The 25,160-nt window shown below is 41.7% G+C and overlaps 2 long non-coding RNA genes across 4 annotated transcripts in view; one reads left to right on the top strand and one right to left on the bottom strand.

Moving 5' to 3' along the window:
• The window catches only part of LOC122552763 (uncharacterized), a 301,823-nt gene extending 277,958 nt beyond the window's left edge, over positions 1–23,865 (top strand). For 2 of the 3 annotated variants that reach the window (XR_015758414.1, XR_015758413.1), the window contains 2 exons: positions 18,390–18,680; positions 23,562–23,865. This is a non-coding gene — a long non-coding RNA (uncharacterized LOC122552763). Of the gene's footprint in view, positions 1–18,230; positions 18,272–18,389; positions 18,681–23,561 lie in introns of those variants that run through there. The other variant, XR_006312485.2, reaches the window with a different exon arrangement.
• Positions 257–6,553, bottom strand: LOC148148941 (uncharacterized). The gene is made up of 3 exons (XR_015758419.1): positions 6,402–6,553; positions 887–943; positions 257–288 (listed from the first exon to the last, which is right to left on the bottom strand). It is a non-coding gene; the product is annotated as an uncharacterized LOC148148941 (long non-coding RNA).
• Positions 23,866–25,160: the final 1,295 nt, after the last annotated feature.

The raw sequence follows: 25,160 nt of genomic DNA on the forward strand, positions 1-25,160 counted from the left end.
ACTGCAATATGAACTACAATTGGCACCATAGCCCTTGTGAAAATTACTTGTGATCACCACACTGTGATCAATGCCAGGAAGAGTGTGCATCGGGGTTAAGGGTGGGGTGTTAGTGAGGAAATGTATGTCCATTTGGCAAGGCCAGATGCTCCAGGCAATTGAATAGCTGCCAGTGCTCAGTATCAAGGTTAAAAAACAGGATTAATAGCTAGTTGGACAACATTTAGAACTGTACATTAGAAAAGTATCAACTTACTTTTAAAAGAAGAGGAAGATGTGCAAGCGTACCTATGAAGAAAGGGTTTGGTAAAGAATACTTCCATAAAAGTAATTGAGATAATAGAATTTTATATATTTGCCCACAAAACGCCAATGATTATACATCAGAAATAGTTCATTCCCATAAAAATCCTTTGACATATCCAGAGGACAGGTAATATTTCACAGCAGTGCAAGTTTGTTCATTTGAACATGTCTGCTCACAGTGTGCCTGCACAGGATGTTAATATGTCATGTGCAGCAGCATATAATTATGTATTAATGTGCAATCACTTGTATTGCTACACGGATCTATGTGTATTTGGATGTTTATATACAATCATGCAAATGAGATATGAGGTTGAGTTTGTGAATGCTGTGGGATAGTGGATGTCTTTTGAAACTTCTTGCAAGCCCTGTTGTGGCCTGCATGTGAAATAGTGAATCTAATCCCAGTCCCAGGGCTGCTGTAGTTCAGTGAAGCACGGTGGCCCCCTGCAGCACCAGAAGCCCCACACATGAAGAAAAGCACTTTTACTTCTCTTGAGTGCTTGCACCATGGGTAATCCTGGCACCACAAGCCCACTGTAATGAGAGGAAGGGGATTTACAATTTAAAGAAGCTTTACCTGATCTAGCCTGTGAGCTGCTAGTAAACAACATTGCAGACTCGCACTTAACTGCTTCTGTAAAACATTTAAGCATTACTAAACCTCAATTGCTGGTGCCATGTCCAGTGAATGTTTTGAATAGTGAAGCATATATTCTATGATCAGGAGAGAATTATTCTTCTCTACAATTTATAATGTAAAATAATCCTGTGACAGAGGCCCTGTAAAAACATAGAAACCCTGATTGCTTTGGTCAATGTTTGTCCCCTAAAAGGCAACATTTTACTCTATTAGAAGAACTGTATAGCAAGTTGTAGCTGTTGCTGTTATTGTCAGTGTTCTGTAAGGCCTTAGGCACTATAGTATTAAAGACAATTCCCATTGTGTAATGTACTGGCAAAACTGTTTTAAAATACAGAAATGTAATAAACCGCCATTTCTGTCCTGGTTGAAATCAGTGAACGCACTCTGTGCTGAGTTAGCTATTCTCAGCTGGGCAGAAGTAGAATGCATTACAACTTAGCTCAGCAATCTTGAGATCAAGAATGAAAAGTTTAATCAAGATTTCAGCTCCTGATGTAGCCAGTGGAAACCACAGCTTTCTAAATGCCCAAACAGCTGCACAACAAACCCTCGTTGTCTAGATCTATGAAGAGTAGCAAATTGTTTGGGTTAGAGTCAAAGCAACAACAGTTGTACAACTTTACAGCAACCTGAATGCTCATGTTCAAAAGGGGAGTAGGAAAACTGAGGAGGAATATAAATAATTACTCTCTTCCAAATATATGGTATCATTAATGATGAGTACAATCAAGATTTGAAAATACTGACCTTAGTTATACAATGATGTTTGAGTGCTGCTGGGCCTTTGGTTGGAGAAAATAAACTAGTCCAGATTTATAGACCATCTGACCTTTGAACTCATCAGTGTTGTAAGAGATTGCTTCAGGATCTTGTCAGCTTTTGAAAAATGTAGTACCTAAGTATTTTAAGTTGGGACTGTGGCTCGTTTTGAAAATAATTGTATGCGACTTCAGAAAGATATAGATGGGTTAGTGGATTGGGGTCATGGATTTTGAGATGGAGAATGAGTGGACAAATAGACTAAATTGTAAAAGTTCAAAATATGTAGGGGAGCAAAGATACTAAATATTTTAGATCTTTAGAAATGTGAGGACAACTCAACAGAGCTTGTATCATCGATAGTCACAGGTGAGGTGCCGGAAGACTGGAGGTTGGCGAACATGGTAGCACTATTTAAGAAAGGTGGTAAGGACAAGCCAGGGAACTATAGACCAGTGAGCCTGACATCGGTGGTGGGCAAGTTGTTGGAGGGAATCATGAGGGACAGGATGTACATGTATTTGGAAAGGCAAGGACTGATGAGGGATAGTCAACATGGCTTTGTGCATGGGAAATCATGTCTCACAAACTTGATTGAGTTATTTGAGGAAGCAACAAAGAGGATTGATGAGGGCAGAATGGTTGACATGATCGATATGGACTTCAGTAAGGCATTCAACAAGTATCCCCATGGGAGACTGGTTAGCAAGGTTAGATCTCACGGAATACAGGGAGAACTAGCCATTTGGATACAGAACTGGCTCAAAGGTTGAAGACCAAAGGTGGTGGTGGAGGGTTATTTTTCAGACTGGAGGCCTGTGACCAGTGGAGTACCACATGGATCGGTGCTGCGTCCACTATTTTTCTTCATTTATATAAATGATTTGGATGTGAACATAAAAGGTATAGTTAGTAATTTGCATATGACACCAAAATTAGAGGTGCAATGGACAGCGAAGGAGGTTACCTCAGATTACAACGGGATCTTGATCAGATGAGCCAATGGGTTGAGAAGTGGCAGATGGAGTTTAATTCAGATAAATGCGAGGTGCTACATTTTGGGAAAGCAAATCTTAGCAGGACTTATACACTTAATGGTAAGGTCCTCGAGAGTGTTGCTGAACAAAGAGACCTTCAGTGCAGGTTCATAATTCATTGAAAGTAGAGTTGCAGGTAGACAGTATAGTGAAAAAGGTGTTTAGTGTGCTTTCCTTTATTGGTCAGAGTATTGAGTATTGGAGCTGGGAGGTCATGTCGCGGTTGAACAGGATATTGGTTAGGCCACTTTTGGAATGTTGTGTGCAATTCTGGTCTCCTTCCTATGGAAGGATGTTGTGAAACTTGAAAGGGTTCTGAAAAGATTTACAAGGATGTTACCAGAGTTGGAGGATTTGAGCTACAGCTGAATAGGCTAGGGCTGCTTTCCCTGGAGTGCTGGAGGCTGAGGGATGACCTCATAGAGTTTTATAAAATCATGAGGGGCATGGATAGGATAAATAGACAAAGTCTTTTCCCTAGATTGGTTGAGTCCAGAACTAAAGGGCATAGATCTAGGGTGAGAGGGGAAAGATATAAAAGGGACTTAAAGGGCAACTCTTTTCTGCAGAGGTTGGTGTGTGAATGGAATGGTCTGCCAGAGGAAGTGGTGGAGGCTGGTACAATTGCAACATTTAAAAGGCATTTGGATGGGTATATGAATAAGAAGGGTTTAGAGGGATATGTGCCAAGTGCTGGCAAATGGGACTAGATTAGGTTAGGATATCTGGTCGGCATGGATGAGTTGGACCGAAGGATCTGTTTCTGTGCTGTACATCTCTGTGACTCTATGACTTAAAAGCATACGCTACCTTAAGTATGTGAAATATGGCATTTGATAGAAAAGCAAGGAATTGAACAAATCCATTACATTGTCTTTAGAATGAAAAAGGTCAAGTTAGTGATAGTAAACATTTTAGAGACTTTGATAAGTCATATAGGACAATTAATTTCAGTAATGAGACACATACAAGATGAGCAGAGGATTAGATAGTGTAGACAGTGAAAGACTTTTTCCTAGGTTGATGACGTCAGCTTGTACGAGAGGGCATAACTACAAATTGAGGGGTGATAGATTTAAGACAGATGCCAGAGGCAGGTTCTTTACGCAGAGAGTGGTATGGGCGTGGAATGCCCTACCTGCTAATGTAGTTAACTCAGCCACATTAGGGGATTTAAACAATCCTTAGATAAGCACATGGATGATTTTGGGATAGTGTAGGGGGACGAGCTGAGAATAGTTCACAGGTCGGTGCAACATCGAGGGCCGAAGTGCGTGTTCTGTGCTGTATTGTTCTATGTTCTATGATAAATTTAAGGAATAAACAAGAGAGATCAGGGGAATTCTTTTCAAACAGGGGCTTGTTGCATATTAGTGACTGATCAGGGGGAAAGTACTGGAAACAGAATCCGTATTAGCTTTTAAAATGAAGTCGATATAGTTTTGAAAAATAAAAAAAAGAGAAGGGGTAATTTGTGGAGGAGTCAGGCGAAATAGATACTCTTTCAAATAACTGCAACAATTATAAGAGGCTAAATGGCCTCTCCTTTGCAAATTGTTTGATTATAAGTCAGGAAGTCAATGTGAAAATTGAATTTCAATCTGGAAACTCATGCAAGGACAACAAACGAAAGAGCTTACGTTTCGATATGAAATTAAGGACAGAAGCTTTAGAAAGCAGCTGCTGGGTAACCACTTCTCAAAGCTGGCAAATTAAAATGCAAGGTTAGTCAATGAGTATTTTAGTTTACTTTTGAAAAGTTGCAGAGGCATAGCTTTATTTGCAAAGATTTTATAAGGTTGAGTTAAACTATTCCAAGATTGTAGATAGCAAGTAGCTACAGTGTCTCCTGCATTTTACTGGATGGTCCCAATTTGGTATTCGGGATGATGATAATGAAGTGATGTTGTTCTCATGGTAACAACTTGGACTGTTACATCAAACTGCAAGACGCAGAGTCTTTTACATATTTGGCTCCTCCTTCTGTTGTACAATTTCGCTGCACTTCTGAAATAAGTAATTGTTTAAAATGTTTGAAATGTATCAAACTGAACGAATATCAACAAAACTATGATTCCCACAACATTTTCCTTTTAGATTCATAAAGCCATACCAAATAAAACTCTCAAACATAATAAGTTAGCTCTTATCAGTGAATTCCCATGCTTTGATTGATATTAGCCTAAATCTTTGCACATGCGAGAAAGCTACTGCTGACACGTCTACCTTTAATAATTCATGAAGCACAGTATCAAAAATCAAATGGTGGGTGATTTTAACTTCCCCTGTATTGATTGGGACTCCCTAAGCACCAGGGGCTTGGATGAAGGGAAGTTTGTTAGCTACATCCAGGAGGGTTTCTTGAAGCAACATGTAAATAGACCAAATAGAGAAGGGGCCATATTAGACCTGGGAAATGAGCCCAGCCAGGTAACTGAGGTTTCAGTGGGAGAGCATTTTGGGAACAGTGACCATAATTCTGTAAGTTTTAAGTTACTTCTGGATAAGGATAAAAGTAGTCCTCATTTGAAAATGATAAATGGAGGGAAGGCTACCTACGACAATATTAGGCAGGAATTGGGGAATCTAGATTGTAGGGTGACTGTTTAAGAGTATATCTGCACTTTTCATGTGGGAATCTTTTAAAGCCCAGTTGATTAGAGTTCAGGACCAGCTTGTTCCTGTGAAAATTAAAGGATGGCAAGATTCAGGAACCTTGGATGACAAGCAAAATTGTGAGCTTGGGGGCATGCATAAAGTTTAGGAAGCTGAAGACAAACAGAGCCCTCAAAGACTATAAAGGAAGCAGGATAGAACTTAAACAAGGAATTAGGAAGGGCAAAAGGGGCTACGAAGGGTTCTTGGGAAATTGGATTAAAGAAAATCCCAAGGTACTTTACACATATTTCAGGAGCAAGATGGTGGTTTGGGAAACCATAGGTCCACTCAAGGACAAAGGAGAAAATTTGTGCATGGAGCCAGAGGAAGTAGATGAGATCCTTAACAAATGCTTTGCATTAATATTCACAAAGGAGAAGGACATAGTGAATGTTGGGTAATGGGAGGGGTGTATTGATATTCTAGGCAAGATGATATATGTGCTTTGTATCTGTTGTCTCTTGAAGATGGAAGGATGCCATCCTGCTCCTGCTTGACCTCTCAGACTACCCACCATAAAGTCATCTTGAAACCAAAACCTGTCTATAAATGAGAAACTAATTATGCTGACTGCTTACTCACCATTGCTGGTTGTGTAGCCTCTGAAGGTAATGAGAGGGTTGCCCTGGGGCCTAATATATTGGCCTGATGGCATCCCAATGCTCCCTGGGGAATCTGGGTGATTCAGTTTGTTCCATTCCTCCACAGGAAGAAGCAAGCCTGCAATCTGAGGGGAGGGTGATGAGGCCCAGCGGTGGAGCCTCCTGTCTCATTTTCACCTTTTTATTTGGATCCCCTCATTACAAGTTGATGCAAGACCAAATACCATCCCACCTTGCTCTGCTGCATCCATGCTCTGTGCCTTGTCCCTGTTTAAAATGGGAGTAAAGTGATCTATTGACATCCCAATCAGCCTCCAACCTGAACTTGGTAGGAAGAACCAGCCAATAGCAGAAAGCTCACAATAGACGATCTTAGAGAGAAAGGAATGATACCTGCCAGATCCAAAATGAATGACCTCCAGTTGTTGGCTTAGTGGTTAGGTTCTGAATCAATGACCTGGGGAAGGAAGGCCTTTCTAGACCTCAAGTTGGCCTGCTGAGAGAGTTAAATTGTGTAAAGTCCCACAGACATCATCTGAGCTCAGTGACTGCTTTCCAGTGGCTGGACAGATATCTGTTCAAAAGAGAAGACAGCAATTTCAGATTATTATCAGAAGGCAGTGGGATGAGACATTGAGTGGTGGGTGATGAGGTATGGCAACAATTGGGTGTAGCTATTTTAACTGCCCATTGCTATGTTTCAGATGTAATCCTTTGGTGATATGTCCTTTAAGTGGCTTGAAGATATCGTACAGTCAGATATGAATGAAAATTCTTTATTTTTAATAGCAGAACTAATAATGAAGTGACAAGAATAAAAAGCTGCCTTTATAGAAAGCTTGCAAAACTCTCTGAAGTGGATGTGCAGTGTTTATGCTACAAGGTTTGTTGTGTGGATTCAGTTTCTATATACTATCAAGGTAAAACCAGCACCACCACATCCTGTTTACACTTAGCCATAGATTGAAGGGGGGAATACCTAGGGAAATGGTTTATGGTCACAATCTGTTTAATTTAATAAAAGGGAAATTTACTCTGCTTTGCTAAACACCAAAATAGAGGATTACAAGAGAAACAGTGGTCTATGCCACATAACCTTTCACATTAAATCTACGTTCAATAAAATAAATGCAATAAATTTTAATAATTAGGTAAAATTCAATAAAATCAATCCACATTCTGTAAGATAATTTTACAGCTTCTCTAGATTGGAATGGCTTATTCTGTGAAACAGTCCAGATTTACTAAAGTCTGTGCTGTGGGAACATGATGCAGCAAACATGCCAATAACATTGAAAGGTATCAGGGTTAATTTTATAATTGACACACCACCATAAAACAAGTTGCACATTGATGACATATTATCCAGTTTCCATTGCATCGACACTCACGCAAATGGTAATTTAGGTAGTTTTCGTAAAGGGGTACCATCATCACATTGAGGCCTGGGCAGTAAGGGCTAAAAATGCTAACATCATGTGTCCCAAGTTTGTGCATAGTATAGGCCAGATGCCTTTTTCCCCCCTCTTTATCCAGTTTTGTTAATAGGATTGGTATATGGGAGTCAATTAATAATTCCATTAATGTCCTATTTTGCATGGAAGTAGCAAGTAAATTTGACAAAGCAAGTGCTATCAAGACAACAGGTGGATCCAAAATAGCACTTGATTCACTAGATGCAGCGAGGTGAGCTGTGCAACTGAACCACCAAAAATTCAGTTTACCACCAATCTCAATAACATATACCTGTCCTAATCAATGAAGTTGCTTTGAACTTCCACTTTGTAGTCATGAATCCAAAATCATCTAATTTCTGGCATTTTCCCCCAATCTTGTTATTCAATGGACCTCACCCTCTCAGGATGTGAATAGTATCAAAGTGAGAGAAATAGCTAGATAGAAATCTCATCCAATTTCACTTCAGAAATTTTAACCCCACTATTAATAATTAATCTTAAACCCAACCTTCAAAGATATGAGTAATATTCCCACCTAGTCATAGTCCTACTGGTGCCAGTCTGGAGTGCTTCACCATCGCTTCGTTCGACAAGAGCTGAGGCAGTTCCAGCTTATTTATTTGTCTGGAGCTTCTTCAAAGATTAGTGACATTTTTAATGTGATGATGCTGCAGTTTAGTTCAGCAGTTTAAGGCAGTTAGCCACAGAGACATACAGGCCTGGAAAAACTCATGCTTGCTTCAGTATCGATGTTGAATTAGTCGAAATATGAAGAAAGTTGTTGGAAACATTCAGTGCCACAGATAACATTAGTATTGAGAGGAATAGTTAAGAGGTCAGTGGGGGTACATTTCATGAGGTCTTGCCTGCTGGCTGGAAGATTACTGAGACTCACACGTTTTCAACTCTTGGAATGCAAACTGGTTTTAAGTGCACGAAGGGCTAGCCATTGGCAGGACTTTCAGGGATCAAGTATGCATGGGCAAAAATCCATCCCAAACATGCCCAGGAGATGCCAGTCACTCAAAAGGCTGGCAGTCTTTTTATCACCAGTACTACCAGGGAAACCATGCAAACCATAGAAATAACAACTATTGGAGGCCTTGCATCAAAGAGCAATCCAGGCCAGAGATAAGAAATGGCAGGAGGCTGGGGCTCACCAGATGGGGCAAGGATCTCACTCCTGATGCTATGCCCCTCAATCAGACAATAGGGACTCGCCCCTCACTCACCACCGAGCTACCTGCACCGTTTATATGCCATGCATGCTACATGGTGACAAGCCTGACTACTGCCAGCAGTGGTGGGGTGAGGCTATTAAGTAATTCAGTATCTCTTACATGGTCTGTCCTGGTCAAATTTGGCTAGCTTTACACTAACAGTGAGTTCTCAGGTGACTGGAGACTTTGGTACATGATCAACAGATTTGGAGTAAGCAGAGGGTAGGAAAAAGGCAAAGGGGGTGCCCAATTCTTTCTCTGTCGCCACTTCAGCCGGCTGTCACTGACGGGGCATGAGGTGCACAGAGCCTTCCCAGGGGCATCCCCTCCACTTTAGGTCCTGGACAAACTTTCTCAGGGGTTCCTCACATTTTCATGGACGCTTTGAGGGTGTCTTCGAAGGGTTTCCTTCATCTCTGGTCCCACAACCCCCCACCCACCCCGAGGCTTTCTTGATATGTCACAGTTATGAGTAGAGCACAAACATCTGGGAATCTCTTGTCAGGCAGGTGGACAATGGGGGCTTTTGTCCGAAACATTGATTTTCCTGCTCCTCGGATGCTGACTGACCTGCTGTGCTTTTCCAGCACCACTCTAATCTAGACTCTGATTTCCAGCATCTGCAGTCCTCACTTTTGCCTCGGTGGACAATGTGGTCTGTAAGCATGGTCAATGTCTGAATGCTAGGCATGTTGGCCGAGGTGAGCATACTGATACTTGTGTGCTTGTCCAGCAAATGGATTTGAGAGATCTGTCCAGATCGCACTGGTGGTACTTCTCCAGAGTTTAGAGGTGGCTACTGAGCAAATATAGGTGAGCAATAGTAATACCTGCTTTCCAAAATGGTCACTAATTGGCCAGTAAAGGGCCTCAAATGGCAGGAAGGTCAACCGTGGATCTTCCATCCCCGGGCTTTATTCTGGGGGGAGTATTGTGTTCACATGTCATATTCCCACCTGATTCATTGCCCCCCTTGCCTTCCAATACACCTCAAAAAAAGGCACCCACAGTTTCAACTTGATGATGTTCTTTCTGCACAGACACTGCCTACACTGCTCAGTTTTCAGACATTTCATCATTTGCTGCCCACAACGTCCAGAATCCACCAATAATTTGCTGTCTGATTTCGCTGATCGGAGTTAGCACATAGATAGTTTTGCTACAATTGGTCTCAGTTCCTCCTCCCAAGGGAAAAGTTGTTTGATAGGTGCCACAAGTTAGGACAACCTTGGGTTCACCAATGATGTCAACCTGTACACAGAAGCTCTCAAGGATCACCTTGGATGGAATTCTATCTGTGATATTGGGGTGCTGCCTACATTCCTGATTCCTGTAGAAGGGCTCATACCCAAAACGTCGATTCTCCTGCTCCTTGGATGCTGCCTGACCTGCTGCACTTTTCCAGCAACACATTTTCAGTGCTGCCTACATCCCCTTATTCCCAGCATGAAGCTGAGAGCTTGGCAAAGCCTATCCTGGCTCTTTCAATGAACTGTGCAATTAATACCATTTATACAGTCTTTATCCATAACCCTGCAAAATGTTCCTTCTTAAGGAAATATCCAATTCTCTTTTGGAATTTCCAATTGATTCTGTTGGCCCCAGACTTACAGTCAATGCATTCTAGATCATAAAGTAAGTCTTTAGAAAATTCTTGTCTTTGCTTTTCTCTCAGTTAACTTAATATCGTCTTGTCACTGACTCTTCATTAGGTGGAAACACTTCCTTCTTAGTTATTGGATCAAAACCCTTCATAATTGTGACCACATTCACCAAGTCTCCCTTTAATTCTCTTTGCCCTGAGGAACAATCCCATCTTCCCCAGTCTCTGGCCAAAGACTCTCACCCTCAAAGTAACTGGAAAAGCATTTAAAACACTCCAATGTGGATAGCTGGCAACAATTTAGAGATGCATATGACGACAACGAAAAAGTTTATTTGTGCTTCAGAAAGGTTTCCCAAGGAAACCTAGTTTAAATAAAAACTGGGAATGTGAGGTTATTCATATCTTTTCACTGTCTTTTCATGCTGTCTCTGACTGAAGTGGTGTCAAATTTGAGATTTGAGTGCTCCCCTCAGATATTTACTTCAGATAATTCTGAGGCAACAGAATTGCCACATTTACTAATCAAATCTGGCGTTTTTCTGCAGTTAAGTTGCTTGTTGATTGGTGCTGTAAATGGCCGATGAGGTCACTCAAGCAGAGCAGTCACGTTAACACACAAACGTCAGCTTCTTTTCCCCATAATGCTTCCTTTACATTACACCCTGTTGACTCAAAGAAAAGACTGAGGAAAACAGTGGAATACTGCATGAAATTACCCTCAGAATGTTATACTACCCATCAATTTTATTGTCCCTTTCTTCTCCTGTGGAGTGAATCTTGCAGTGGCTGGGGCGAAATAGGGTTGCTTTGTCTGACAACAATGCTAGAGATTGACAGGTCAGGTTAAATGATTTACCAGGCAGGGTTAGCCATTCAGTGAAATTCAGGAGAGGGGGGACAGGATGTAAAGAGCTGAAACAGATAGCCCTGCTGGGGAATGCTGTACATGAAGAGAATAACAAGGAAAACCACCTAACTGTCCTGTGGGCTCAGTGTATTTACACAGTGAGTGAGTAAATCATGCATGCCAGAAAGATTCAAGGTTTATGTCCCACTTTGTGTTGAATCAGGTGATAGCAGCCTAGAAAAAGAGAGTGACATCTCAGTGGAGAAAGGAGGTAATTGAGGGTTCTGCTCCTGACCAGCTCCTAATCACTGTTAACAACATGAGCCTGTGGATATTGAGTAAGAACACGGTTGTGCTCCCTGATGATGCTTCTGCAGTGAAATTTAGCCAACTCACTCACACTGTCGGAACCAAAACTTTAGTAATGCCAACAATGTACTAGGAGTTGGGGTTACATGGTAAATATTTTTAGCAAGAGAAGTGTAAAAGTATTTTTATTGGGAAGAAAGCTCCTCTGAAAATAAAAGTTGACAGCAGGCGATTGCGAGTAAGAGAAAGAGAGACACGTAATCTTTACGTTTGATTGATTAGATTAGATTACATTACAGTGTGGAAACAGGCCCTTCGGCCCAACAAGTCCACACCGACCCGCCGAAGCGAAACCCACCCATACCCCTACATTTACCCCTTACCTAACACTACAGGCAATTTAGCATGGCCAATTCACCTGACCCTGCACATCTTTGGACTGTGGGAGGAAACCGGAGCACCCGGAGGAAACCCACGCAGACACGGGGAGAACGTGCAAACTCCACACAGTCAGTCACCTGAGGCGGGAATTGAACCCGGGTCTCAGGCGCTGTGAGGCAGCAGTGCTAACCACTGTGCCACCGTGCCGCCCACATGAAAAGATCTCCTTATGACTTAGGCAATAAGCAACTTGGAGAGGTTGTGGAAATATCATGAAGTGAGGAGAAAATTTGCGAGGAATGAGAGATTTTGAAGAAAGCAAGGTAATAAAGCAAGCAGATGGGCAGAATATAATGTCCTCTTCAAAGCTAATTCTCGTGGTGGGATCAAGGCACTTAGTCAGGCAAGTGGATGAGTGGGGACCTCACTACCTTCCTGCCTTTGCCCCAGTTATGCCCTTAATTCCACACCTAATGCCTACTTGATGGTCTTATCTCATTGCCATTGGTGTTCACCCATTTTGGAGAGGTGGGGGTTGGTGGGATGTGAGGATGGGAAGGCTGAACACCTTGTTGGAGTTACTTACAGACTTTTGGGGGATGACGACAGTCCCTCATCCAGTGTCTGCTCACCATGTGACCACTGTGAGCCACCAAGTTCATCCCTGGCAACTTCCAACTCACCTCTCACCATCACCTGGGGGACTCATGAAATTTAGTAGGCCTACCTTAAGAAGGGTAATGAGGGTCCCTTGTCAGCTATTAGCTGGGGGCAAGATCCACGTCATCCAGATTAAATTCCCTTTTGACATTATTCACGTGTGAGGCCTGACAGTAAATATTGATAGGCTTCAATCATGCAATCATAATAAGGTTCATTCTTGATGCTCACACACACACTTTTACAACTGAAGCTACAAAGGATTCATGGCCCATTAGCTTTCACCACTTCAAGGAGCTGTGCAAGAAATTACAGCACCCCCAACTCTCGCTCTCACAGATTTGTTGGAACAGGACTGACCAGGATTGAGTCTGGATTTCCCTTATCACACCAAGTGCTGCATTTACCAATTCAGAGACTAGGGACAGTGAATGCTGGGGATATGGTAATAATTGGAACTCTGTGCTATAATTGTAACTCACCTATATCTGGGCTACTATTTAATAGGAATTAGATATAAACTACTTGATCTTCAAAATCAGCTAAGATTAGACATTTATAACATCAAACCTCTCACTGGGCACCATGTCAGGTAGAATACTTGGTGCTAATTAAACACTGGAGTGGCCACATAATGAAATCTGAGTTGAGAGTGTGGAGCTGGAAAAACGTAGCAGGTCAGGCAGCATCCGAGGAGCAGGAGAATCGATGTTTCGGGCAAAAGCCCTTCATCAGGAATGAAGCTGTGAGCCAAGAGGGTGGAGAGATAAATGTGAGGGGCTGCGGCTGGGGGGAAGGTAGCTTGGAATGCAATAGGTAGATGGAGGTGGGGATGAAGGTGATAGGTTGGAGAGGAGGGTGGAACAGATAGGTAGGAAGGAAGATGGACAGGTAGGACAGGTCATGAAGGCGATGCCGAGTTAGAAGGTTGGATCTGGGATAAGGTGGTGGGAGAGGAAATGAGGAAACTGATGAAATTCACATTAATGCCATGTGGTTGAAGGGTCCCAAGGTAGAAGATGAGGTGTTCTTCCTCCAGGCATCGGATGTTAGGGTGTGGCAATGGAGGACACCCAGGACCTGCACGTCCTTGGTGGAGTGGGAGGGGGAGTTGAAGTGTTCAGCCACAGGGCAGTGGGATTGGTTGGTGTGGGTGTCCTAGAGATGTTCTCTGAAGTGCTCTGCAAGTAGGTGTCCTGTCTCCCCAATTTAGAGGACACCGCATCAGGAGCAACAGATACAGTAAATGACATGTGTGGAACTGCAGGTAAAACTCTGATGGATGTGGAAGGCTCCTTTGGGATCTTGGACAGAGGTGAGGTAGGGGAGTGTGGGCACAGGTTTTGCAATTCCTGCAATGGCAGGGGAAAGTGCTGGGAAGGGAGGGTGGGTTGGTGGGGGTGGGCATGAACCTGACAAGGGAGTCACAGAGGGAATGGTCCCTGGCCAATTAAAGGTAAGCAGTCACATAGAGGAACAAAAAAAAGTTCCAAGTTTTTGAAATATTTGTGTAAAAAATCTGGGAAAGGCACATTAAGGTGAAAAAGGGAGAATGTGGCAGAAATGAGATCAGGAAAGACTACATGTAGAGACAGGAAATGGAATCCATTTGAAGTGATCAAGCAGAGGGAGCACCCTGTTTGAATATGGCTTAGATGAAGCCACGTGAGGTGAGTATAAGGTGGATGCACAGGTTTGATATTTTAGAGGTGGCTTCACCAGTTAGGAGTACAACAGCTGGAAACAAGGGTTAGTCCTGTGCATAACATCTACAGGGTCAGCCTACAGATCGACACACGAGAAGGTGACAGATCCAAGAAAGCTGCTAAGATGGAATTATCCATCCCTGTCATATCCAACTCACTCACTGTGTTTATGTTTATATAAATTATTGGCTGTCACCAAACTGAAAATCTCCAGCTGTTCCAGATAAAGCCCTCAGAAAGCCTTTGTGCCCTTTCATTGTCCACTACTCTCACCTCTCCCCGATAGTGTAAATATTCAAGCTAATTTAGAACTGAAGCACTTGACATGTTGTTTTCAGATAGCAGATCATTCTAAATAAATCCAGTTACATGATACATTGTCACTTGCAGTATTTGGATTTCAGGTGTGTGTCTTCCTGATCCATGCTTACTCAGCTTGTTGCTTGAAGACCAAGATGATACACAAATCCCATTTCAGTGAGGCAGAGCTGTGCTGATAGGAGGCACAGTTGAGTATGGTCAGTGAACAAGGTCAATTTGCTCCTTGGTGACCTGGGGTCAAGCAATGAGGCTGTGGTGCCAACGTGTACAAGCCCACGTTATAAAAATTTTAAATCGGATTCTGTTGAATTCTTTTTTACTTTGAGCGCGAATTTACTCATTTCTTCTTCTCACTGTCCTTCATGACTGAGCTTAACTTGCTTGACTGGCTTCCATTGCAGTTCACTAGCTTCTGAGATGGAATGGATTTTATCGTCTTTGCCTGGTTTTGTTGAGAAGAGCTTCCAAGAAATGGGAAATGGTTCAGACTTTCCATCAGTGTATCACCATCTCTTAATTGATGGAGGGGGGGGAGGTGATTTTCTCTAGTTTGATAGCTAGAAGGAAGAGTATCTTAGACTTGTGTGTACAGTTGTCCATTTTCTCCTATGCTTTGGAGAACTGTAAAATCTGTGAATGAGTCAAGTAGGTATCTTAAAGAGAGAAGAGACAAAAAAACCTGCATATACCAGTTTCCAAAGTAGACAGGCAAGAGGCTAAAAGAACACAGCAAGTCAGGCAGCATCAGGAGGTGGAGAAGTTGACATTTCAGGTATAACCCCACCCGAAATATCGACTTCTCCACCTCCTGATGTTGCCTGGCTTGCTGTGTTCTCCCATCCTCCTGCTTGTCTATCTTAAAGAGAGAAAACATTTTTAGTAACTTTAAAATTCAGTCTGGAATGCTTCTGTCTAGCCTATGGGTTGGGAGCTATGGTCATTGGATGGGAATAGGTGTTTATGATGTTGAGATGGATATTGGATTTGACGGGTTGTATTTTGTTGAACTTGGACATTGGTCTAAGGAAGTGAAGGAGATTTAATCTGTCTATTTCCAAACAACATGACAACATTCTGTGACTATTCCTGGACTACCTTGACTTTCTCTCCAGTGACATCTTTCACTGTCGGCCTGCATTGAAGTCTATTGGACAGACATCAGTCAACAACTGAGCAAATGTTATTGGAGGAAGAGTAATAAAGGACTTCTGAAAAATATTTTTTTTACCCAATTTCCATTGGCACCATAACCATGGACAATGACTGACCAAGATAAATCCTCTGCTTTGTCCAGTTCATTCTACATAATTGCCAAACCAAAGACCATTAGGTCCAAAACAACTCTCTCCTTAGAGCTCAGCATAACTTCATTAACAACTTGCATAGTGGTAACACCCTTAACAACATCCCAACATCATGTGGCTAGAGTGAAAGGAGAATGAGTGCAATGGTATATTTTCAGGTGCTCCTGAGAAATTTGTATTTGCTGTGTTAATGAGATTGTTGATCTTTCTCGATGTAAAACCCAGGTTTTGGCTCTGATGTTGGTTACATCTGTCAGCCACCTGCGCTTTATAGTTTCCCTGGAGATTGTCCAGCTGGAGAGCAGTGACTCCTTTCCTGCCTGTACCTCTCCCACTAGGACCCCCAGAGAGACATTTAGGTACCTGCAACACATTCCCCCAAGAGAATCCTATTTCCCACATCTTAGAGATGGATTCCTTCCTTAAGTTAGGTGGTGCAAAGCCCAGTGGAAATTGTGTGGCAAAAGTAGGTGGGCAACCCATTTTTTCCACATGGCCAGCTGAGCACTGTGACAATGGTATTAAATTGAGTTTTTGGAGGTAAAATTATCTCAGACTCCAGAGACATCATGAGGCCTAAGCTCACCCTGTTGACTTTCTGTCCTGAGTTAAAATCAGGTTTTCTGATTTGAGTCCAACTGATCTCTCTGACAAGCCTTCAGTCAACCTTGTATTTAAAGTAACACTCAATTCTAATACAGTAGTAAATTGATGCCAATCGTTATAAAGCTCTGGCCGAGCAGGCTTGAGGCCTACACCTGCTTCTAATTCATATATTTGCATCTTTGTTGACCCTGAACTTCAGTGAAAACATGTGTTAAAAGATGTTTTCCATATCTCCTTCTCTTGAATGTCTTTCTGATGATAGCTTGTGTGCTGCTAACATCTTGGTGATCATCATCTGCTTTTCTTTGAATGTGGATATTTCCAACATTACTTGAAGCCAAGCATATGACCCAAAGCGAAACAAGGAAGAAACCACAAAGCTACTGAATAAAAGGCAAACAGCTTCTGTTCATTTTCACATTAAACTTCCGAGAGTCATAGAATCCCAATAGTGTGGAAGCAAGCCATTCAACCCATCAAGCCCACCTAGACCCACCACCATACCTGTAACTCTGCATTTCCCATGTCTAAGCTAGCTGCCTAACCTGCACATCCCTGGACACTACGGGTAATTTATCATGGCCAATCCACCTAAACATCCACCATTTTTCATTGAATCTCTATAGTGTGGAAACAGGCCATTCAGTCTATAAGAACTCTCCAAAGAGCATCCTACCCAGACCCACACTCATACCCTATCGTCTCCCTGTAACCCTGCATTCCCCATGGCTAGGAGGAGAAAGTGAGGTCTGCAGACGCTGGAGATCAAAGCTGAAACTTTATTGCTGGAACAGCACAGCAGGTCAGGCAGCATCTAGGGAACAGAAGATTCGACGTTTCGGGCACATGCCCTTCCTCAGGTTTCCAAGGATTTCCCATGGCTAATCTACCTGGCCTACACATCCTTGGGCACTACACAGCAAATTAGCATGGCCAACCCACCTCACATGCACATCTTTGGACTGTGGGAGGAAACCTACGCACACAGGGGTGGGAATGTGCAAACTCCACACAGACAGTCACCTTCGGGTGGAATTGAACCTGGGTCCCTAGTGTTGCGAGGTAGCAGTGCTAACCACTGAGTAACCATGCCAACCTTGTTTCCTTGTTAAATATGTGGGTGAATGTGCAGCACACAATCCTGGAAATTGTACAAAGACCAACTTAAGTATAGCTCCACAGCACATTGAGAAATCCACAAATGAACACCATAAGTGTTTAAACAAAAGACCAGTCAAACATTATTGTGTTTTGGTATCTGCCCAAATGAGCCCATGCTCCAGCATTTGGGACTGATCCCGCCAGCCAGAAAACTGCCCTTGTGCTTTTTGATAGTTTGTATTTCTTGACGTAGAGTAGACAGTGAGTATAGAAAAAAACATTCAAGGCCATACTTTTCCTGTTATATCATTGCTGATAGTATAACTTACTTTAAATGCAGATAAAAAATCAAATGTAGCATTTCTGACCTTTGCCCCAGTATGGTTTGACTTGCTTTAAATGTGAATTAAAATACAAATGTAACATTTCGAACCTTTCCTCCAGTATCTGTAAACAGATTATGCAACTATTTCTGACACTGCTTATGGATTCCAGCTGTACACATTAACCAAATTTAAGTAAACCTTACTTATGCCAAACCGACAAAGAATTCACACCATCTAAACTTCCAACAACACCTTTCAGACCAAATAAAACATTCCTTTACTGAATTGAAATAAACAGCAAGCAGACTTCCAGTATATATCTATCATCACTTTACGCAGAATGCAATGTGTCGGCAGTTACTGCACATCACACGCAGCACCGCTTAGGTTCACTGCTTTACCAAAAGAACATACCCAACGTGAGCTTTAGAAACAAATGTTAAATATAAAATAACGTGCAAGATAAATTCCAAAATGAAGCAATCTTGTGTGGTTTGGAGTTTGAATGTGTCAATAGTAATTTTTTTTCTCTTTCAGTTCCTTTAAGGGCCTTCTGCTTTTTTGGCTGTGAAGCCTAGGCCTCTGACTGAGGTAATGTAACATTTATGTGAAGCAGCTGTTCAGAAGAGGAAGCACATTGCAATTTGAAAATAAAGACAGCGGTGCAGAATTGCATTTCAGCAGGGGGCAAATGATTACAATTCGACATCCTGTTTATGACCAGACTTTGGGAGTGTGAGTGTTAACAATGCAGGAAAAGGGATGCACACCACACACTTCTGTGAAATGCGTAATCCATTATCATTGGCTTGTTACTATTGGCCTAAGGTACCTATTTTTATCCACACTACATGAATAACTGTCAACAATGTACAGTGTCGTTAAGCGCATTGGCTTTAAGTACTGAGTCACTTTAGAACTTGTTGAGTGATTTAAATTTTTCTTCACCTGCAAAAAAGTTTATTTTAAATCCATAGGAAGCCCATGTTACAAACTCTTTTATTAAATTATATATGACATATGCTAATATTGTCAGCTAGACTAGTTCATACACCCAGCATTGGGTTGACAACTCAGGTTGGATGGTTCTTCACTTTATGGTCTGCCTGTAATCACCTCAAAATCTTTCTCATCAAATTCAATACTTTTACAACCAACAACATCATTGAGTCATACAGCACAGAAGCAGACCCTTCATTCCAGCCTGTCTATCCCAACAATAATCCCAAATTAAACTAGTCCCACCTGTCTGTTCCTGGTCCCTATCACTGCCAACATTTTTATTCATGTATTTATCTAGATATCTTTTAAATGTTGTAACTGTACCTGTATCCACCACTTCCTGTGGGCATTCATCCCACAAATGAACCACTCTTTGTGTAAAAAAAATTGCCCACATGTCTTTTTTAAATCTTTCCCCTCTCAGTTTAAAATATGCCCCTGTCAAAAATAACTATTTCTCTAAGCAGCTGGAAAGTAATAGGACGTATCAAGAGGCTTCACAAGAATGTTGTCAAACAAAGTATGTCACCGACCCATAAAAGGAGATATTAAGGCAAATGATCAAAAGCTTCATTAAAGAGTTAGGTTTTAAAAGGTGTCTTAAAGAAGGAAAGCAAGAAGTAGTGAGACACAGAAGTGGGAAGATTACTCCAGAGTTTGCAACAGAAACAACTCAAGGCACAACAAACAATGGTTGAGAGATTAAAAGTGTGGATGCCTAAGAGGTCAGAATTTGACCAGCATTGATACCTCGGATTGTTGTGAGGCTTGGAGGGGTTTACACAAATAAGGGGAGGCTAGGCCATGGATGGATTTGTAAACTAGAATAAGAATTTTAAAGCAAAACATGGCTTGGCCAGGAGGCAGCAATGTAGGTCAGTAAACCAAAGGATGTATAAACTTGGTGCAAGTTAAGATGCAGGCAGGTGAATTATAGATACTCTCAAGTTTACAGCAAGTAAGATTTCAGAGAACAACCAGGAATTATTTGGAAATCATTGAGTCTTGAGATAACAAAAGGCAGAAATGCAATTTTCAACAGCACAGCAGCTGACCAAAGCTGAAGTCAAGCGATGTTATGGAGATTGGAGTGGGGACCAAAAACAAGGCTGAAGCCTTTCCAATGTTAAATTAAAGTTTTGCTCATCCAGTTTCAGATATCAGATAATTTAACAACAATGAAGGGGTCGATCGAGATGGTATTGCAATAAAGCTGAGAGTTGTCAATGTACACAGTGAAAATGGAGACAGTGTTTTCAGCCAATGCTGCTGAGGGGCAGCATGTAGATGAGAAACAGGAGAGGATGACTGAGGTAACACAGGAATAAGGGGCACTGCGAGTGCTTCTCTGGCTAGGGTCAGGCAGTTAAGAGTGGAAACGAGTGTGAAGAGAGGTGGTGGCATCGGGGTAATGTCACTGAACGGGTAAAACAGAAGCCGAGGCTGATGTTCCTTGGATTCAATACCTACCATTGTGGATGTTGAAACTGGAATTCAGTAAAAGTCTGGAATGTTAAGATAAAAAGATAACCCAGTCACTGTTGGTTGTTGTAAAAACTCACTAATGTCCTTTAGGGAAGGAAATCTGCCATGCTTGACTGGTCTACATGACCCACAGTGACTCCTATACTGGCCTAAGGGCAATAAATGCTGGCATGGTTAGTGCCACCCACCTCTCATGATCGATTATAAAAACCTGACATCCCACCTAGCTGGATGACTGAGTGTGGGAGGAGAACGGTGTGGTCCTCCTTGTCAAAGGATATACATGGGTCAATGCGAAGGGAATTGCCACTTTTCTCCAGCTAGTTTCTTGACTGTGCTGTGAGCCCTTCTGACATTGTGGTACACTGTGTTTGATACTTTTGACACAAGGCTGAAAACAAGTTGTAGGAAATCACACATGGAGTTCTGGGAAAGATTGACTTGGGAAACAGCAACACACATTCAAGGACTTTGCATTGGAAAGGGAGGTTGGAGATGGGAGTTTGTAAGGACAGTGGAACTGTTGGTAGTTGTTTTATGAAGAAAGGGCTGATGATACCAGAATTATTGAACAAAAGAAGAGAGGTGCTGCATTTTGGAAAAGCAAATCGGAACAGGACGTATCCACTTAATGGTCAAGTCCTAGGGAGTGTTGCTAAACAAAGAGACCTTGGAGTGTAGGTTCATAGCTCCTTGAAAGTAGAGTCTCAGTTAGATAGGATAGTGAAGAAGGCATTTGGTATGCTTTTCTTTATTGGTCAGAGAATTGAGTATAGGAGTTGGGAGGCCATGTTGTGGTTGTACAGGACATTGGTTAGGCCACTTTTGGAATATTGCATGCAGTTCTTGACTCCTTGCTATTGGAAAGATGTTGTGAAACTTGAAAGGGTTCAGAAAAAATGTATAAGGATTTTGCCAGGGTTGGAGGATTTGAGGCTGAATAGGCTGGGGCTATGTTCCCTGGAACAATGGAGGCTGAGGGGTGACCTTATAGAGGTTTATAAAATCATGAGGAGCATGATAGGGTAAATAGATAAAGTCTTTTCCCTGGGGTGCAGGAGTCCAGAACTAGGGGGCATGGGTCTAGAGTGAGAGGGGAAAGATATAAAAGAGACTTAAGGGGCAACCTTTTCAAGCAGAGGGTGGTGAAAATGAGCTGCCAGAGGAAGTGGAAGAGGCTGGTACAAATACAGCATTTAAAAGGCATCTGGATGGGTATATGAATAGGAAAGGTTTAGAGGGATATGGGCCAAGTGCTGGAAAATGGGACTAGATTAGGTTAGGATATCTGGTCAGCATGGATGAGTTTGACTGAAGGGTCTGTATCCATGCTGTACATTTCTATGACTCTATGACTCTGTGACACTCAGAGAATAATTAATAATATTGGCTCAGGACACGGAGGGGAAGTTTGGCGATCAGCAATTTAATCAGAGTAGGATAATGGGAGCAAAAGATGGGTGGTATGGAGAAGATGAGTTCAGAGCAGGGGCGCATAGAGAAAAATTGGACATGAATTATGATATTCAAAAAAATGAATCAAACATAAACATCTTTTAATGGGCTACGATTGCTTTCCTGGATTTTTTTTTCCCAAGAGATGAATTTTAATTCCTGGAGATTCTGTTCTGAAGAAGAGTTATATTGGACTCAAAACATTAACCGTGTTTCACTCATCACAGATGTTGCCAGATCTGCTGAGCTTCTCCAGTATTCTCTGTTTACTTCAGATTTCCAACATTTTAAATATTTTGCTATTAACTCTAATATAGTGTCACTCCTGAAGCAAGCATTTGTATGAAATCAGCTTTGAAATTGGCTAATGGACAGGAAATAGCGAGTGGGGAAAAGGAGCTCTTTTCCAGATTGGTGACCGTAACCAGTGGGATTCCACAGGGCTCAATGCTGGGACTACAACTGTTTGCGGTATATATCAATGACTTGGAGGAAGAAAAAAAAATGTATTGTAGCCAACTTTGCAGATGGCAAAAACAGGTGGAGACGCAGGTTGTGAGAGAGCTCCAAATAGTTTGCAGAGAGATATTGATTGGTGAAGAAAATGGGCAATATGTTGGCAAATGGAGTACTGTATAATGTGGGAAAATGTGTTCATTTTGGAAAAGAGAACAAAAGAACAGTATTATTAATAGAGAAAAACAGGTGTAGCAGGTAATTAGGAATGCTAATGGAATGTTGACCCTTATCGCATGAGGTTTTGAGTATATGAGTCGGGAAGTCTTACTGCAGCTGTACAAGATGTTGACACCACTGGGAATCTCAATACAACGTGACTGTGCCTGACCACATACTGAGCAATACGAAGGCCTCTGCCCAGGTTTGGCTAACATAGATGAGTCATTGCTAAATCCAACATAGAGTTTTTTTTTAAGGTGGCCATGCAAGCTAACCCTCCAAAACCCTGCCCTTGGCCTGCTCCAAAGTGATCACTGCAGTGTGGGTCCATGCCTAATTCTGGATCCATTCCTGAAATTGGGAAATGTAGAGCTTCATTGGAATGTCCATTTATAAATATGTGTCCTAATTTAGCATGTCTCTCCTAACTGGCTGCCTACCATACAATTGTATCTGGATATGGGTGCTAATGAATTTAGGCTGCTAGGTTTTTTGTTGGGTCTTTACAGTGAATTCTACAAGATTAATTTGTGGTTGCAGCTGGCAGGGTAAGATCTACATGGCGATAGCACATGTACAGCTCTTTATCCATTCTAAAAGTGGCTACAGAGTACAGTAGAAATTTCCTTCCTACTATTTACTGTAGATGAGGATAAATTCCTTACACCCCTCTGATTTGGATAGGTCAGTGTAAAAAGATACATTGGTACATGCTGAGCAAGTAAACATTTTATTCAGTGCCAGCTGATACAGAGGTTACATTTTATTGATGTTGCAACACTACTAAGTTGTGTCGACTAATCAGCACTATTTGCTGCCTTGGTGTTTAGACTTAATCGCTGATGCAAATAATCTGAGTTAATTTGAACATCAGGACCTAGTTGTGAAACCAAAAAATGTCTTTAGAGTTCTTCCACTTAGCTTATAACAGTAAATGGCAGGCAATTCATTGCATGATTCATTTCTGATTCTCTAAATTATGTTATTTCTGACTGGTTTTAAGTGAAACTCACTTCAATAGTGAGTTTCATAAATCTGTAGTTAAAGAAAAAATGTTTTACTCTAATCATTCTCCCTCATTGTCTGAAGGTGAAGACTCACATATGGTCCTCTGGATTGGCAGCCCTTCAACTCAGTGAAATGGTCATTCCTCATGCATGAGTCTCAAAGAGCTGCTTGACTTTGGAAGTTGTGAGAACTGAGCCTACCCTTGCTTGTTCACTACTTCTACGTCTTTTCCAAACAGTTGGTGGACTGCGCATTTAGCTTACTTCAGTCTGGTAATCCCAGGATACCGAAACAAGTTGTAGATTCCTCAACTAATCATCAAGCTCACTGCAATAAATCTGTTGATGAAATTTTTTAAAAATAAACATTTTTGTGATATGTTTCATGAATCTTCAGAACTGAACTCTTATTGACATGTCCTCACCATGGCAACCAGCACACAACAAATTCCCCACAAACAACAATGTCCTGGTTAATTTGTTATTCATGGTATTAGATTGAAGGATAAATATTGGCCAGGACACCACTGCAGGATAACTGTCCCACTCCTTTTCAAAATAGTGTCACGGGATTCTTTTAGATCTACCCAAACAGGCAGATGGAACCTAAGTTTAACATCCTCATGTGAAAGATGACATATCCAACAATGCAGTGCTGTTTCACTACTTACATCACATGACATGCTTAGTAATGACTGGACATAAATGAGGCCAACTTTGCACTGAAAACAAAAAATAATGCTCAAAATCACAATGTGTCAGGCCACATCCATGGAAGGAGAGCAAGCTCACTTTTCAAGCTGAGATGACTCTTCATCAGAGTTCACTTCAAAATGTTAGCTTGCTCTCTTTCCATGGATGTTGCCTGGCCTGCTGTGATTTCCAGAAAGTTTTTTCATCACAGATTCCAGCACCAGCAGAAATTTGCTCTAACTTTGTCGTGCCCTTTCAAAATGAGCAAGAACTGACCACTATAACCAAATAACATGCTTTCGACAAGACACTTGTCCGCCAGTTGTCCAAAACAGTCTTATTCTTGGCTATGTGATAATCAAAAAGTTTCTTTTCAAATCTCTTACAGTGTCTAAACCCACTCCAGGTTCCAGGATATCGCTATATGGCAAGTGCGAGCACAAGTGTGTGGGGAGCAGGAAAGGACGTGCTTATACATTATTGCTTCACTGTACATGCAGTGTGCTTGTGCATTTCTGAACTGACTATACATGAATATAGACATCAGTGAGAGAGACTGAGTCAAATGGGGTGCAGGCTATGATAGTCTTGTTCATTTTTGCTTTCATTAAAAATGAATTCAATGTTCATAATGTGGGGTAATGTACCAACTCACACAGAGGCAAAGAAGAGAGAAAAGATGCAGTAAGTTGAGAAATAATGCAATACTAAACTCTGATTCTTCATTTTAGCAAGGAAAGAAATGAGTAGGGTGGTAATTCATTCTAGTATAATAATGCTTTTGCACTACAATTTCATAGAATAACGTATCCTTGGCTAATGTCAGTATCACTTAAACCTGATAACAATAGCATAACAGTAAAGATGATACAGGCAAAGGAAAAAAGCATTTAGCTCTGGGTCAGTTTTCAGCTGATGAGCAACAGTGTCTCTGTAGGTTGTTACCTCAAACATGGGCTGGGTAATTATCCTGCTGCTTAGCCAGTTT

The sequence above is a fragment of the Chiloscyllium plagiosum genome, unplaced genomic scaffold (assembly GCF_037043375.1).
Source record: "Chiloscyllium plagiosum isolate Xiang-an unplaced genomic scaffold, Cpla_swu_hap1 HiC_scaffold_10, whole genome shotgun sequence".
Lineage (NCBI taxonomy): Eukaryota > Metazoa > Chordata > Chondrichthyes > Orectolobiformes > Hemiscylliidae > Chiloscyllium > Chiloscyllium plagiosum.